Genomic DNA, 15,991 nt, shown 5'->3' with positions numbered 1-15,991 from the left:
CAAATTTACAGACACGTATATCACAATATTTCCCCTCATCTGAAGCTACCATTTTGTCAGTCAAGAGGTGTCAATATTTTTTTAAAATGTAATGTTTCTGGTATTAACGGAGGCAATTTAAAGCTTTCTTTAAATTCTGATTTACAAGAGTATTGTTGAATAGCTTGTTTACTTTAGAGAAGAAGAAGAAGAACTCTATTAGCCTGCTGGTTATACAGATTCTTCATCAAGAATATATTGGTAGTAATCAACATAATGCAGCTCCATAGCCACAAGCTTTATTATCTTTGAAGATAAATGGAGACGACCCCCCAGTGATGACACATGTACAGTATTTACACAGATTGTAGATCATAAAATATCAATAAAAGCACAAACAGAAGAAGCACAAATACCTATACGTGTAGCCGGCTGCCAAAAGACTCCAAGACCCTGGTTCTAAAATGTCAAGGGGTACATTTCTCATTAGCTGTAGCCACTTGCTTGGGGATTGGAAATTAATTAAAAGTAAATCTGTATCAGAGATTCCATATGAGAAATTAAAAAAACCGAACCCATTTTGACTTTAAAATGGCCTTTTCCCGATTTACAGCTGCACAATTTCATCGCTCGTGAACAATCTCTCTCACTGTCGGTTCTTCCTAATTCCATCCCTGGCACAGCCCCAAAGGCTGAGGATGTGCCATCAGTTAGAGATGCCGACCGAATACTCTTTCCAGAACACTTTCACACAGGCTCATAAAATCAAAGTTTATAACTAATGGCAAACATTACAAGCTAACTGGTTTCAAAGTCATGGATTTTTTCCCCCTCCAAAATCGGAAGTTAGTAATAAGATGTATCTATGAAACCAAACAGCAGAGTTCATTCAGGACTCTCTATTTGATATCTCTTTGTGCAGAAACAGCACAGTTGTGTCCTATACACAGAAAAAAATGTATGCTACAGGAACAGTAATTGAAGATTGCACCAAGACCATCTTTCAAAATATCACAATTACCCGAAGGGTATTACCAAACCAGGGAGTTAAGCACCTGGTGTCCTTTCACCCCTGTTGAATATACAAAGAGTCTGCAACAATTCTTTGCAAAGTATCTAAGAATCGGGTAAGCGTCTCAGGTGCTTGTAGATATCTATAATTGGATAGTTTGGGGGTACTGAAAAGGTGATTCCTAGAGGCATTTATTTCCAAGGGCTGTAGAGGGATCTTTCTAGAATGACTTTCAATAATGTAAGAATGAAAGCTAGGATTTCACTTGCATGACAGATGTAATGAATCGAAATACACTGAACAATGCAGCTATTGACAAACCAAAGCATCTTTTAAAAACCTATCTACACTATTTTTTCTTCGTGATAGCACAGAGGCATGCTCCACAGTGCTCCTTAAAAGATGCAAAAAGAAAAGGAGTACTTGTGGCACCTTAGACACTAACACATTTATTAGAGCATAAGCTTTCGTGAGCTACAGCTCACTTGTAAAGCAAGGGAAGTTTTCTTCATCAGATGCATGGTAATACAACTGAAAGTGATGTTCAGTGGGTTGTGACTAATGTGATTGTTAGTTTTATGTGACTTTTGGCTGAAAGAGCTAAGTGGGTTCTGCAGGACTCAGAAAAATATGGGCAGTGTGTCTAGAATGGAAACCACGAGAAAGAAGAGAGTGTTGGAGGAAAAAGTTGGTTCACTATGTTTAATTTCACAAGTATGGTTTTCTTTTCTGGATTTTACTTCTACTAATTGCGTTACTGACTATTTAAGGGGAATCGAGAGAACTATGCTTAAAACAGGAGCTGCTTTGACACCATTTCCCCTCAAAGCATCTAATTTCTGTCATCCAGTCTAAACGCAAAGAATTCAAGGTGGTGTTAGAAGCTGGACTTGCTCTGCCTGAATGAAAATTGGTCTCATTAGACAACAGTCACAGAACTCTTTTGCTGATCGGGCTGAAGCAGCAGATCTGATATTTCCAGCTAGCAGGAATAAAGAACACTCGGCTAAAGCTTTGGAGATCTAGTCGGATGAATTTAGAGAGCTTCATTAAAATAATAATTAATGTTACCATTCTTTTAGGATTGTAGAAAGTCTAATTAAGGCCCGTCGAGTGAAAGAGAGACTAGCGCAATTTAAATAAGTTTAAAAGAAAAATTTAATTATCAATGATTGTGGGGGTTTGTGTGCGAGCATTTTATTTCACCAGACATTTTCTATCTGCTTTAAACATTCTGGGAAGTAGACAAGGGAAACCAGTGACGGTCAAACCAGTTACAATTTGATCAAAGATGAACTGCCAGTATTTCCAACTATATAGGAACCAAACTTCAACTATACTATACATAGTTGTATAATAGCCAATAAGTCATGTTCAATACAGTGGGAAGCTCAGAGAACTAGCTCGAAATATATCCATTACAAAATAAAGTAAATGTATACAAAATTCACAGTTCTGATGAATGAAAGGGTTTGGATATATGCCCATCATATGTAACAGACACAAGAAGATTTAAAATAAACAAGCAAACAAGCACAGCAAATTGCTGACCAGTGTCATGTGGGTGGGTCAAAAATATTTTATATTGACCAGACAAGCTTTACCGTAGCACAACAGAAATCCAATAGACTGGAACAGACAATATCACAATACCACAATAATCAGAAAAGTAATTAAAAAGCAGGAACAAATTAGGCAACCCCCTCCAAATTTTTAATTAAATCATCAGATAATCTATTTTCTCTTGGCAAAAGAGCTGACATTTAAAACATTTTTTGTGAGTGCATTGTCAACAACATGAAATATATATTTTACTTCCTAAAGTACATGTAGTTTAGGTGGATAAAGCACACTGGCAGTGCCAACAGGAGAGAATTTACCTTTTAAAGAAACTGTTCTCTGTGATTGATGCTGTGTTACTCCGGTAAAAGATACTGCTAATTGCTATATAAAATAAAGTATTTCTGCCTTCCATTTTACTAACCACATTCTTTGTCCTGGTCCCAAACAAGTATCACAATAAACGTGTATGATTTTATGTTATAATAGAGACTAACAATTTCCTAGCTGTGAGACCTGAAAAAGAAGGTTCAATTAGTTTTGTTTTGTAGCAAATAGCTACTCCCTGGAACCTCCTCCATAGCAAGGGCCCCCAGGGCATTCTTGGTGTGGGGTGGCCCTGGCTGTATAGCTTCAATGGAGTTGCACTGTAAAGGCTGGGGACAAAGCTACTGGGCACAGAGAACAGGTGAGGAGATTTGGAAACTTTTTATGTAGGACCCCTGGCCTCCCTTTGATCCCTTGCCCTGATGGGTCCCTCGCCCTGTCTGCAGGGGGAAGATTTACATCCCATTGGGGAATGATGTGGAAGAGACTATAATAAACCTCCCATATGTTTTACTGAAGGAGGGGCTGTACTGGGGCAATTTTTTTTTCCATGGGTGGATGGGAGAAGAGGGAGCATGGAGGAAAAGGAGATTTTTCTCTGCTTTTTTTTTTTTTTAATTGCATGTGGCCTTAATGTTGAATTTTAACATCCAGTATAACTATGAGGCACAGGGAGAGTTTTTCAGCAATATTTATTAATTTATTAAACTGAACGGTAAACAGCAAGTTACATATGAATTTGTAATGCCACAATGCAGAAAAAAGACCAGTGCAAGTTTTGGCTGTATACATATAGGCAACATGTAATGGGACATGGAAGTTGTCATGGTTCCTTCTCCACTCTGAACTCTGGAGGTACAGATGTGGGGACCTGCATGAAAGACCCTCAAAGCTTATTCTTACCAGCTTAGGTTAAAAACTTCCCCAAAGTACAAACTTTGCCTTGTCCTTGAACAGTATGCTGCCACCACCAAACATTTTAAACAAAGAACAGGGAAAGAGCCCACTTGGAGATGTCTTCCCCCAAAATATCCCCCCAAGTCCTACACCCCCTTTCCTGGGGAAGGCTTGATAATAATCCTCACCAATTGGTACAAGTGAACACAGATCAAACCTTTGGATCTTAAGAACAATGAAAAAAATCAATCAGGTTCTTAAAGAATTTTAATTAAAGAAAAGGTAAGAATCACCTCTGTAAATCAGGATGCTAAATACCTTACAGGGTAATCAGATTCAAAACAGAGATTCCCTCTAGGCAAAACCTTAAGTTACAAAAAGACACAAAAACAGGAATATACATTCCCTCCAGCACAGCTTATTTTACCAGCCATTAAACAAAAGAAAATCTAATGCATTTTCTAGCTAGCTTACTTACTAACTTAACAAGAGTTGGAAGGCTTGCATTTCTGATCTGTTCCCAGCAAAAGCATCACACAGACAGACAGAACCCTTTTTTCCCCCCATCCCCTCCAGATTTGAAAGTATCTTGTCCCCTCATTGGTCATTTTGGGTCAGGTGCCAGTGAGGTTACCTTAGCTTCTTAACCCTTTACAAGTGAAAGCATTTTGCCTCTGGCCAGGAGGGATTTTATAGCACTGTATACAGAAAGGTGGTTACCCTTCCCTTTATATTTATGACAGAGGTCATAAACTGTGAGCAAGTGCCTTTTTAATCCTGTTTTAAAACCAAGTCCACACAATATTTAGAGTCAAAAACTCACCTATTTCATGGGGTTTATTAATAAATAAACTAACAATAACTTGACAAAATACAGATCCAAGCTTCATCCTGATTTGGATGCTTCGAGGGTTCCTATCTGAAGATTATTCAACCTGGACACTAGATCCTGGTTCTCTCTCTTCTTTGCATTCAAGCTGTGTAAGGAATCTCCTGTATCAGTGAGTCAGAAGAACTTATCTAAGTTCTTTCCCATTAGGATCAAACACTTGCTAACAGGATAGGATGTCTCAGGCAAACACTGCCAGCCAAGAGTTTTTGGGTGTTTTTCCAGACACTAAGAAGATGATCGCTACCTGAAGAAGCTGAGATGGTAATTTTATGTTTATGGTAGTTTCTGCATTGTTTGATTTTTCTACAATAGTCTGTGGGGGAAAAAAATCTTTCGAGATTTGCTATGGCTGTTCTTAAAAGGGCCACAGGATTACAATTTTTCTAGTGTCTGACATTTTCTACAGATCCCTTCTTCCAAAGAACTACAGCACTTTGGTTGATGGGGTGAACCATTGGTTTGTGTAGACTGGATGAATTATTGTAAAAAGTTGAAAATTGTTTTCTCTGATTATTTTTCATGATAAGCATAAGTTACTGCTTTGACTGACACCCCGGCACCACATTAGTCAATGTCAACCTTACTCCTTTTTTTGGAATAGGGATATCTATTATAGGTGTGTTTCCAGATGCTCAACAACCCCTTTGAACTTTCCAGTCCATTAGGTATCTAAGGAGGGGGGGTTAAACATTTTTAAAATCAGCAGTTCCAGAGAATTTGGGCCCAAGAGTCTTAAAAGAGTTGAGAAGTTCTCTGGGCCAGTGATATTAATTTCTAATAAATCTTGGAATACTGGGGAAATTCCAGAAGACTGGAAGAGTATCAATTTTGTGCCAGTGTTCAAAGAGGGCAAGTGGAATGACCAAGGTAACTCCAGGCCAGTTAGCTTGAATCAGTCCTGGGAAAAACAATGGAAAAGCTGGTACAGGCTTCAATTGATACAAATTAAAAAGAACAGGAATATATTTAATGCCATTCAACACAGTTTTATGGAAAATAATTCTTGTCTGATTTTATTCTGTGATGAAATTACAAATTTGGCTGATACAGGTACCTGCATAGGTATAATATACACAGACTTTGGAATTCGTTTGACCGAGTACTGCACAACATGCTGATTAGAAAATTAGTACTAGCCAACAAAGCACCACAGTAAATTAATTAAGAACTGGCTTAACTGAGAGATCTCAAAAAAGAGTTGTCCAGGGGGAATCATCATTGAATGTGGGGAGAAGGGTGGTTCTTCTGGGGTTCTCCAGGGATCATACTAGGCCTGATGCTAGTCAACAGTTTCATAAATGATCTGGAAGTAAATATAAGCCACTGCTCATCAAATTTGCAGATGACACAAAGATCAGTAAATAATGATGAGGACAAGGCATTCAAGCATGGGCGGCGGTGGAAGCTTCTCCTTGGGGAGCTAACCCCATGCTCTGCCCCTTCTGCCCACGTGGCCCAGCCCATGGCCCCACCTCATTCTTACCCCATGGCCCTGTCTCCATTCTGCCCAGAGCTCTGCCCCCATTCTGCCACTTCCCCTGCATCCACACCCCTGTTCCACCCCCCACTTCACCTTTCCCCCCAAGGCCCTGCCCCGTATTTGTTCCCCCATCTCCCCCCACTGCAAACCTGAGACCTGAAAAGCTCTATGCCCCTGCCATGGCCACAGGTCCATGGTGCAGAGCAAGAGCTTCTCCAGTCCCAGGTCCATGGCAGGGGGAGATTTGTTCAGGGGCCCTAAATTGGCTAGGGACCCTGGGCACGGGTCCCATGGGCCCGTGTGGTAATCCACCACTGCCGCCCTCTGGTGTCACGAGGTTTGGTGGCACAAGAACCAATGGCTGGAAGCTGAAGTCAGACAAATTCAAATTAGAAGTAAGACAGATTTAAAAAAAAAAATTAGAACAAACTATGAAGGCTAGTGACGGATTCTCCATTTCTGAGGTCTTCACATCAAGACTGGATGCTTTTCTGGAAGATATGTTTTAGCCAAACACAAATGATTGGGCTCAGAACAGGGTTAACTGGGTGAAATGTAATGGCCTGTGATAGACTGGAAGTCATTCGGGGTGGCCAACCTGTGGCTCTGGAGCCCCATGAAGCTCTTCAGAAGTTAATATGCGGCTCCTTGTATAGACAGCGACTCCGGGGCTGGAGCTACAGGCACCAACTTTCCAATTGGCCGGGGGGTGCTCATTGCTCAACCCCTGGCCCTGGCACAGCCCTTCCCCCACTCCTCCCCTTCCAGCCCCTCCCCTGAGCCTGCCGTGCCCTCACTCCTCCCCCTTCCCCCCAGAGCCTCCTGCACGCCAGGAAACAGCTGATCAGGAGGTGCATGGAGGGAGGGGGAGGCGCTGATCAGCAGGACTGCCAGTGGGTGGGAGGTGCTGGGAGTGGGGCTGGGGGGTGGGAGAGCTGATGCGGGTGCTGCTGACATATTACTATAGCTCTTTGGCAATGTACATTGATAAATTCTGGCTCCTTCTCCAGCTCAGGTTGGCCACCCCGGAATAGATGATCTAATGGTCCCCCTGACCTTAAACTCTCTGCAGTGGTGCCGACTTTCTAATGTGCTGGGGGAGTCCTCGTCCCTGGTTCTGCCCCAGGCCCCACCCCCACTTCAACCCTTGCCCCAAGCCCCCACACCCACCCCTTCCCTCCACCCCTGCCCACTCCACCCACCTTTTCCCCCACAATCTGCCCCTCCCCCCCAGCGCCTCCTGCACACCATGGAACAGCTGATCCATGATGGGCGGGAGGCACTGGGAGGGAGAGGGAGGCACTGATTGGTGGGCTCGTTGTTGGGAGGGAGGCGCTGGAGGGTTGAGGGGGTGGAATGGGGCAGGAAAATGCGCGGTGGGGTTTGGGGGATGGGGTGGGTGGGGGAACTGTCTGCTGGTGGGTGCTCAGCACCCACCATTTTTTCCCCGTGGGTGCTCCAGCCCTGGAACACCCATGGAGCAGGTGCCTTTAACTCTCTGAATCTATGAACATCTTGATAATGATGCGAGATGCAGTTATTTGCTTTTCTTTGATCACAGTCCTATCATTTAGAACAATGGGTGAGGATGCACAATTATACCCTAATGATGCTGTTTACTAGAGTCTTTCATGTCCCCTCAATTTAATGTTATTTCCCTTGACTGTATATTTAAAGGCAATATCCTGCCATGTTTATCTGTGGTGGAAGCACTTTGGAGCAGGTTTCTGTGTCTTTTCCTAAGATGTTGTCTTTTTCCCTATAGCATAATAAACTAGCTCCCCCATTCAATCTGCCCTACAGTTAGGCACAACTGCACTGTCCATGCTATTAGTCACTATACTCAGTCTTGGGTTTTGACTAATTTGGAGAGACTTCCTACATAGCATGAAACAGGATTTGGTCATAGCCAAAGTTCTGTTAGAATTTCAATGAATTCTTATCACCTGGAACATTTAAAAAAAAAACAGGCTTGTTAAAAAACCAGCAGCAAATGTATATTAAGAAACACTGTGTTCACAGGAAGATGGACTAGGTGATCTACTAGAGCCTTTCCATCTCCAAGTTCTAGGGTTATGATTCTATAAAATGCACACACACACAAAATCATGAAGAAAAACCAGCCAATATTGAACCTCAAATTGCAGTATTTTGTGGAGTATTAGATTAACACCTCAATGTGCTGTAAAATGGCTGGTCTAGGTATTAGTTTTGCTCTCCATGAAGTCAGTGACAACACTCCTATTGCCTTCAGTGGGAGGACTTTTATCCTAAAAGCATCTTTGAGAGGAATAAACCCAACAAACCACATTATGTGAGACTATTTTGAACTTCCTTTTTTGCTTGATTTGAATGTATACTTTCATTTTAAGTTATTTAACTTAATAGTTATCTCAACAGACGTTGCTGTCATATTAGTATCTCCCTTTCTTTGCTGCAGGGATAATAGAATATTTTGATGGCTTTTTGTTGGCTGTGAGACTATAGTCATTTTTTAACCCTTTTTCAGACAAGTCAAAGCAGAAATTAAAAAGTTTTTTTCTAAACACCAACTAGTCTTTCTAAAAACGTTAATAGTGTTCCACCAGCTTTTACAATGCTGACATAAGAAAGGGGACATGATGTAAGGAGGGAAACAACTGATAAATGTTGTACTGGAAATGGAACAGTGAAATCACATTCACTACATGAACTTGTGAACTTTGAGCATCTTAATCACCAGTGGGAGGCAGGTGGAAGGATCTAGGTGAGTCAAATCACATTCTTCCATCCTAAACTACTGTGACAGCAGAGCATGGAGCTTTTGTGAAGAACCACTGCAGCTGTCACACTGTCCATTTTAATACAATGTAACATGCTGATCTGTCTGTGACTGGGCAGTTATGGCAAAATTGTGAGCTCTTATGGCTTACTTCAGACAGCTTTAACGCTGTTCTCTCATAACCACTTTTGCCCTGTAAAAACATCTCCACAGAAGGATGCACAACCTTTTAGATGAGCATCTAACGCTATTAAATCCTAAAGAGCACAGCTATAAAATTGCCCTATTATTTTATGCTTTTAACTAGTGCAGCCATCACTGGAGTTTTTGCTTTGCCTTCTGAGCTAGAAACAGGTTAGTAGTTTGAAATTTTGATTTTCAAAATGCTCAAATTTTGTTCTTTTTAGGGCTTTGTAAATAACACAGCTCAGGAGTAAATAAGATAAAGGTCCTGTTATACTATGTGACCTCTAAGAAATTCACATTAACAATATCTACTTTTTTCTTTTCCTGCTTGCTCAGAAAACTTACTTGATGTCCTGACCAGAATAAACGGAAAAAAAAAGCCAGAATTTGCTGTCCTGATGTGATAACATGAGAAAAGTTCTGTTATGAGTGGAAGAATAAATTAAATGATTTGTTTTCTTTCATCTTTCAGGAATAAAAATTAGCCTGACTCCTAAGGACCTAGGTCTTACAATAATCTGATGTGAAATTTTGAAGGAAATAAACCCCTGAAAATAGAGTAAATTGAAAAGAACAATTGATATGAACACAATGATTTGAATATTTTGAACAACAGTACGTTAAAGAGGCCTTTACTGGTCTTGTTTCCAAATTATGCAGGCAGCCTCTTTGGAAGGGAAGTATGCTCATACAAGTGTCTTCATCCATGCAGGTATGGCCAGGATGAAAACTTATCTCATTATTTATTGTCTTGAAACCTATACTGCCACCCAAGAAACAAATAGCTAGCTCCATTCCTGGCCCAGATGCCTTTTACCACATCACCTTAGAAATCAGAAAGTTTGCTATGTAATGAAAATGTTTACAATATATGGGCTGTGACCCTATTTGCCTGCTTAGCCATAAAAACAAGAAAAATGTATGTGAAAGAGAGGCTACTTCTGAGCTAAATAAAATAATGAACTGGTGATTTTAAAGGGGTAAGTGATTTGAGGGAAGGGTCTGTAAACTTGCATTTTTAATTTGTGTTTTTAAAAATACTGTGTGTCTTGGAGTTGTATCAGTTTAAAATTTGTATTTTATAAATGACCTATGACTAAGATGCTACATTAATAAACTTCAATATGAACAGAATGATGTAAATAGCCTTCAAATTAAAAAAAACACACAATCTTATTCAAGTGTTCGAGAACATCCCATGGCATGAAAATATCTTCTGTCTACAGATATTGGTATGCAGTCAATATGACCTGGCAGCTCAAATATACAAGTTGGGAATTTCCTGGACAAATGAAATGTTCTGTAATGTCCTTTTTCTGGACAAATGAAATACTCTGAATGGCTACTTTGGTTCAATTACCTTCTCTCCGTCTCATCACTTGGATCTTTTCAAGTAAAATCAACATTGCTTTAAAAGCATGTTTTATCTTTGAAGAGAAATTAATGAACAGTACCTGTATTCAAAGGAAAGTCTTAAATTCCAAATCCATAATCAAAAATTACTTTCAGGGAATCAAGGCTCATACAGAATTGAAAGTTATTTATTTAGGAGAAAAGGCTCATATCAGAAGTTAAAGGCTATATAGATATCTAACAATGAAACATACTTAACACAGCTTATCAGAGAAAGAAATATTTCTGAACAAAAAGCCTCATTTATCACACAACCCTGATTAATTCCTTAAGTCCTTAACCTGTTTACTGGGTACTGCATGAGAATGGGTTTTGTGGAAAAAACAATATGTGATTACGTAACTAAAAATGTATATCATAAGGCATGAACAGGGGGGCACATTAAGATTGCACAGGCATCCTAAATTCTGGCATTTCCTAACTTTTAAGTGCTTGACTTTGCAGCCTGAATAACAGTCTTTTAACATAGGTTTTTGGGTATGCAATTTTCTAGTTTATTAATAGGACAAAACCAAATTCTGTTATGTGCAACTCTCACAACTAGCACATCATCTATCATTTGTAGGGTTTGAAATTTGACCCTTGAGCACTTGCAGCTACATGACTAACTATACTAGTTGGCAGCAGGAGAAGGTTGTTATCTAGGTAGGGAAAATGGACTGTTGGGGTCAGGAGAGTAGTTGAGAACCTGACTTGGGTCTCTTCCCCCTCACTTGGAGAGAGGCTGTCTGCTCCCAGGGTTCCCATTGCAGTGTGCACTGTAGCTGCTCCTGCAGCAATAACATGGGCCCGGTTTAATATTAAAACGTTCATGTTCAGTTATTCCTTTTGACATGCTGCTAAAATTTTGCAGAAAAGGAAAGTGACTAGAGGGAAATGATTTTCAAAACTTTATATCCTAGCCAAAGCTTATCAGAATTTCATAGGACCAAAAAAAAAAAAAAAGGCACTTCTTTGGCTCCAGGGCTTTCTCCCTGCTGATTTCAAAACCCTGCTGTAAACAATGGCAGTATTAGAGCTTCTCTAAAAAGGTTGCAAAAATCTTTTTTAATGGAAAGTGTTAGGCAACCTAAACACAAGGATTGCTTTCAGCTCCATCCAAACAGTCTATAAATACCTGAAGTGTGTTAATTCCAAAGATGAAGAGGAATTAATTAAGGCCTGTGCCTAAGTCCACTGAAGATAATGGGAGTCTTAATTGACTCCAGTGGGCTCTAGAACCAGCCCTTAGTGTGATATAACTAAAAGAATGAAATTAAGAGAGGAAACATTTAGGAGGACTATCAAGAAAAAATTCCAGTAGCAAGATGTATTCAGCTTTGTCTACATGGGAAAGGTTTTTGGTATAACTTAAGATGTGAATTTAAACCAAGATGGTTATATCAGTATAACCTACCATGCAGACACTCTTATTCTGGTATAAGAACATCCTTTTCTTGTTTAGTTTATGTTGCTTAGGAAGGGGTTAAAACTAATTCAAATAAGAAAAAGAAAAAAGCCACTTTTGTACTAGAATAAGAGTGACCACACAGGATATTATACCAACACGACTGTATATGTATAACTCGTAAAACCTTCTCATGGAGACAAGGTCTGAGTCTGTAAGGGAAGTAACAGAAGCCCTGTTGTTCAGAACCTATGCAACTAGACTGGATAAAACATTAGAAGATCTATAGCAGAGAATAAGCTTATCTTTACAAGGGGGTGGACTTGATGATCTACCAGTAATGTCAATGATCCAGAGTCCCAATGCACTGTTTACAAGTTTCATTTTATGAGAGACTGCTTTTGGTCTGTATCTTGGTTTTATAATTGTTAACACTTCATGACCACCTGCTGATTTTATTACTGTTGTCTTGGCCTGCATTTGAAAATTTGCTACTATATCACACAATTTTATTAAATAGAAGTATATGTGAGAGAATTTCTCTACATTCTTGTTATAAGAGGTTCTTGTCTACTTATCCCTATTAGATTTCTGGAGGCCACTGCTGGTTTTGTAAACTGAAATGCTGACTAAGAGTAAACATTATGCATTATTTTAACAGCAAAAGATGGCATATACACCCTTTATCTATGCTTCCCACCCACAGGGCTGCTACTTCAAAGATCAACCCATTCATCTTTGTTTCAAGATGTACTGTAAGTTTTGTTCTGACAGGGATGTTGAGAATCAAACAGTGACTGTACTTGATCACAGTAGGATCTGCATGAAAATCCATCTGCAAGTTGAGTTATAAGGCTTACCTGTCTAGGTCAATTTGCGAATTATAAGTATGATAAGTAGAAAAAAAAAGAGCAATAGTTTTGTTTCATTGTGGGGTATACCACTGTAAGTAGAATAGACAGAGCTGGTTTAAGTAAAGGGCCCTCTGTGAAGTCACATGATTAAGACCCCCAGGCTAAGAGACTCAATTCAGTGTGATACATCTGCCAACAGAAGTTGGTCTAATAAAAGATATTACCTCATTGTCTGCCACAAATTCCTATGCAATGATGCTCAGAGGTGGCAGGGGATGTGGGGTGGGTGGATCCATCTCCAAAGAGGTGGGGAGAAAAGGTGCTGTGTCCAGAGCTGCTGCAACCCTGGAGGGAGTGAATGGAGGTGTGAATGGAAGCTTCCTGCAAAACAACTGGAGGAGGAAAAACCTTCAATATGTCATAACCAGGGTCATGAAAAAGCAGGAGAAATCCTGGTTCCCTGGAAGGCTCACTTTATTATCACTAAAAGAAAAGGAGTACTTGTGGCACCTTAGAGACTAACAAATTTATTAGAGCATTTGTTAGTCTCTAAGGTGCCACAAGTACTCCTTTTCTTTTTGCGAGTACAGACTAACACGGCTGCTACTCTGAAACCTTTAATATCACTACAGATCTTTCAACCAGCATATAGCATCTCCAGAAGCAGTGAAACTAGCACTTCAACCTGTTCCTGTGGGGTGGAGTTCCCATGAGTCAGAGGACCCCTGTGGCTGCAGGCAGGGTGCAACCATAATTTTACAAAGAAGAGGGCCCAGGGAGAAGACTCCTCTCCAGTAGGGTGCCTGTCCTGGGACAGAAAAGATGATGGGGCATAGGGTTCCCTGTGGCCATGGCTTGCCGAGGGCAGAAACAGCTGCTGGCAGGTTTGTGGGGCTATAGCCGGGGAAGAAAGCGCTGGGACATGCTGAGCTCAGGTCCCCAGTGCCAGGGTGGGGCACAACCTGAAAAGTACAGGGGGAGGTACCATGCAGCACAGCAGGCTCCCAGTGCTCCCACTCCCCATGGAAAGCCCCAGCATTTGAGCTGGAGCCCTCATCCCTGCTGCTGTCCCCCTTGGACAAAGGGCTTGGGGAAGTGCCAGTGCCCTGGCAGGGGCTTCCCCGTTGGTTGGGAATGTGGGCACCTCAGACCATCACCTTCTGTGTGGATGGTGGGTCCCTGGCTGAGAGGCTACTTAGTGCTACTTTCTTAGGCATGACAGGAGGGGAGATGGCAGCTGCTTGGTCTTTGCTCAGAGCTGGCCAATGGGGTGTCTAGGTGGGGACCCCTGCCCTCCCACCCTCATTGTTCTGCTGGCTGCAGATTTGGCATATCTGAACCAACCCTGAGAGCTGAACTAAACTTGTCAAGTCAATGAACAAAACACTTTTAATCATGCACTTGCCTTACTTTTTTAACAAATTATATCTGATGACTTGGGAGCTGGCTCTGCAGACACATGAATAGACCTGGTGGAGGAAAGTTATTCACATGAGTATTTGCAGGATCTGGCCTGCACTGGAAATTCAGTCATTTGCAATGTATCTCTCAGTCAGTGTGAATTAGCAGGATTCTGTTTTAGTGTTTTATAGGTGGAGCTGCTAGCACCACCTAGACTTACGGTTGCCTGACGCTTTCCATTATATCACCCTGTTTTTAATTGCTTACAACTTACTTAAGCTTTGACCATTCAGGCTGAAATTTTCTATGCCAGTGTCTGCCTCAAGCTGAATTTTTTTGGAAAGTTTAGACTAAAATGCTCAACCATTTCCGAGAACAAGATTAGGGAAAAATGCTTTGTTTTGGCTATGTTACAAAATTCTTACACAGGTTTCTTGAGAACCTCTCTAACACCTCTGTGCTTTGGATCCAGGATTTGAAATTTGGCAGAGAGTTACCCTGGTCTCAAAGCTGTGCCTTCTTGCTGTTCCTGTGAAAGTCTGCACAAATTTGGCCAAATTATGAGCCTCTGAAAATTTGCAGTTCACACATGTTTGCTGAAGTGGAGACTTGTTAGAGCCAAGTTATCCGAAGATTTCATCTGTACTGCATGTGACAGGTATTGCAACCCATGCAATGTCTTTGGGGAGCATATTATGTTATGTATCAGTATGGATCAGGGATTGTATGCAGCTCCAGAGCGTGGGAGGGTTACACAGTTCCTCCAGGAATTAAAAACGGTGGGAGGTGATTAATGTAAGTGGGGCATTTGTCCCTCTGTAATAGGGGAATTTCTGTATGTACACAATACCTGGGTTGAACTGAGTGACGAAAGGATCTCAGTACTTACCCACCTTGGCTTTCCCTCCCAATCCTGGACTCACAAACTACAGGGAGGACTGAACCCAAGGGTTCCTGGCTTTACCTCAGTCTCTCCATGTGCAACTGTGGGCTGGGACAAGGGGGCCCCTACTCCAGGATACTCCTAACTCCTTTTTTACTCTTTTAACCCATAATCACTGCCATTCTCTTAAACATATATACAAAAGCTGTTTCTTTGGGGACTAAAGAGCACATCACAGTGTAAGCATGGCAAGGAAGTAGCTTGGGTAAGGTTCAAAATAGCAGTTTCTAAAATGCAATTAGCTTTACAGTTACAACCAATGTATGAGTCCAGCGTCCTCTTCCTGAACCTGCGGCTGTGGCACTGCCCCAGGATGGGTCTGGACTCTATGTGATAGAACCCGTTCTCCAGCCTTGGTTCTGGCCCTTCTGTCAGGCCATGTCCCACTCTGGGTCTGGCACTTAATGTCCTCTCAACAGCCATTAGGAAAGGGGCCCAGCACACAAAACCCTGCTGCAGAGCAGGAGACTTACCCCGCCGCTATCACTCCAATGCTTCTCCAACTCCGGCTGCTGTTCTGACTCTAGGCGACTGGTCCAGCTGCTCGGGCTGTTGCTCTCTCCCTGGCTCTGCTCTGGACTGCTGCTTTGGTTTGCTGCACTCTCCCCAGCTCAGGTCTCTTGCTGGCTCTGCCCTCACAGCCTCAGCTCACATGGAGGAAAACCCTAGGTTCCTGACTCACTCATTGGCTTGCCCACCCTGTCAACCTGGCTGACTTGGAGTGCTGGCCTCTCCTCATTGGCCCCAGTCTCAGGTTCCTGACTCCTCTTTGTCTGTTCCCCTTTTTCCTGGTATTGGGAGAGGACCAACCAAAAAAACCCACTAAGTTTCAGTAAGGGGCTATCACAGGGTGTATATATATCCAGTGTTGGCCCAGCAACCCAGGGGTTAATGCAGGT

At 41.6% G+C, this 15,991-nt stretch overlaps 1 long non-coding RNA gene across 1 annotated transcript; it reads right to left on the bottom strand.

Annotated features, from left to right (window-relative positions):
* Positions 1 to 5,674: 5,674 nt before the first annotated feature.
* LOC119852163 lies at positions 5,675 to 15,868 on the bottom strand. Its single transcript, XR_005291534.2, has 4 exons — positions 15,566 to 15,868; positions 14,159 to 14,217; positions 12,973 to 13,093; positions 5,675 to 5,970 (listed from the first exon to the last, which is right to left on the bottom strand). It is a non-coding gene; the product is annotated as an uncharacterized LOC119852163 (long non-coding RNA).
* Positions 15,869 to 15,991: the final 123 nt, after the last annotated feature.

This window comes from Dermochelys coriacea, chromosome 2 (genome assembly GCF_009764565.3).
Source record: "Dermochelys coriacea isolate rDerCor1 chromosome 2, rDerCor1.pri.v4, whole genome shotgun sequence".
NCBI lineage: Eukaryota > Metazoa > Chordata > Testudines > Dermochelyidae > Dermochelys > Dermochelys coriacea.
The sequence above is the reverse complement of the archived record's forward strand: the minus strand, read 5'-3'. Positions and strand labels throughout refer to the sequence as shown.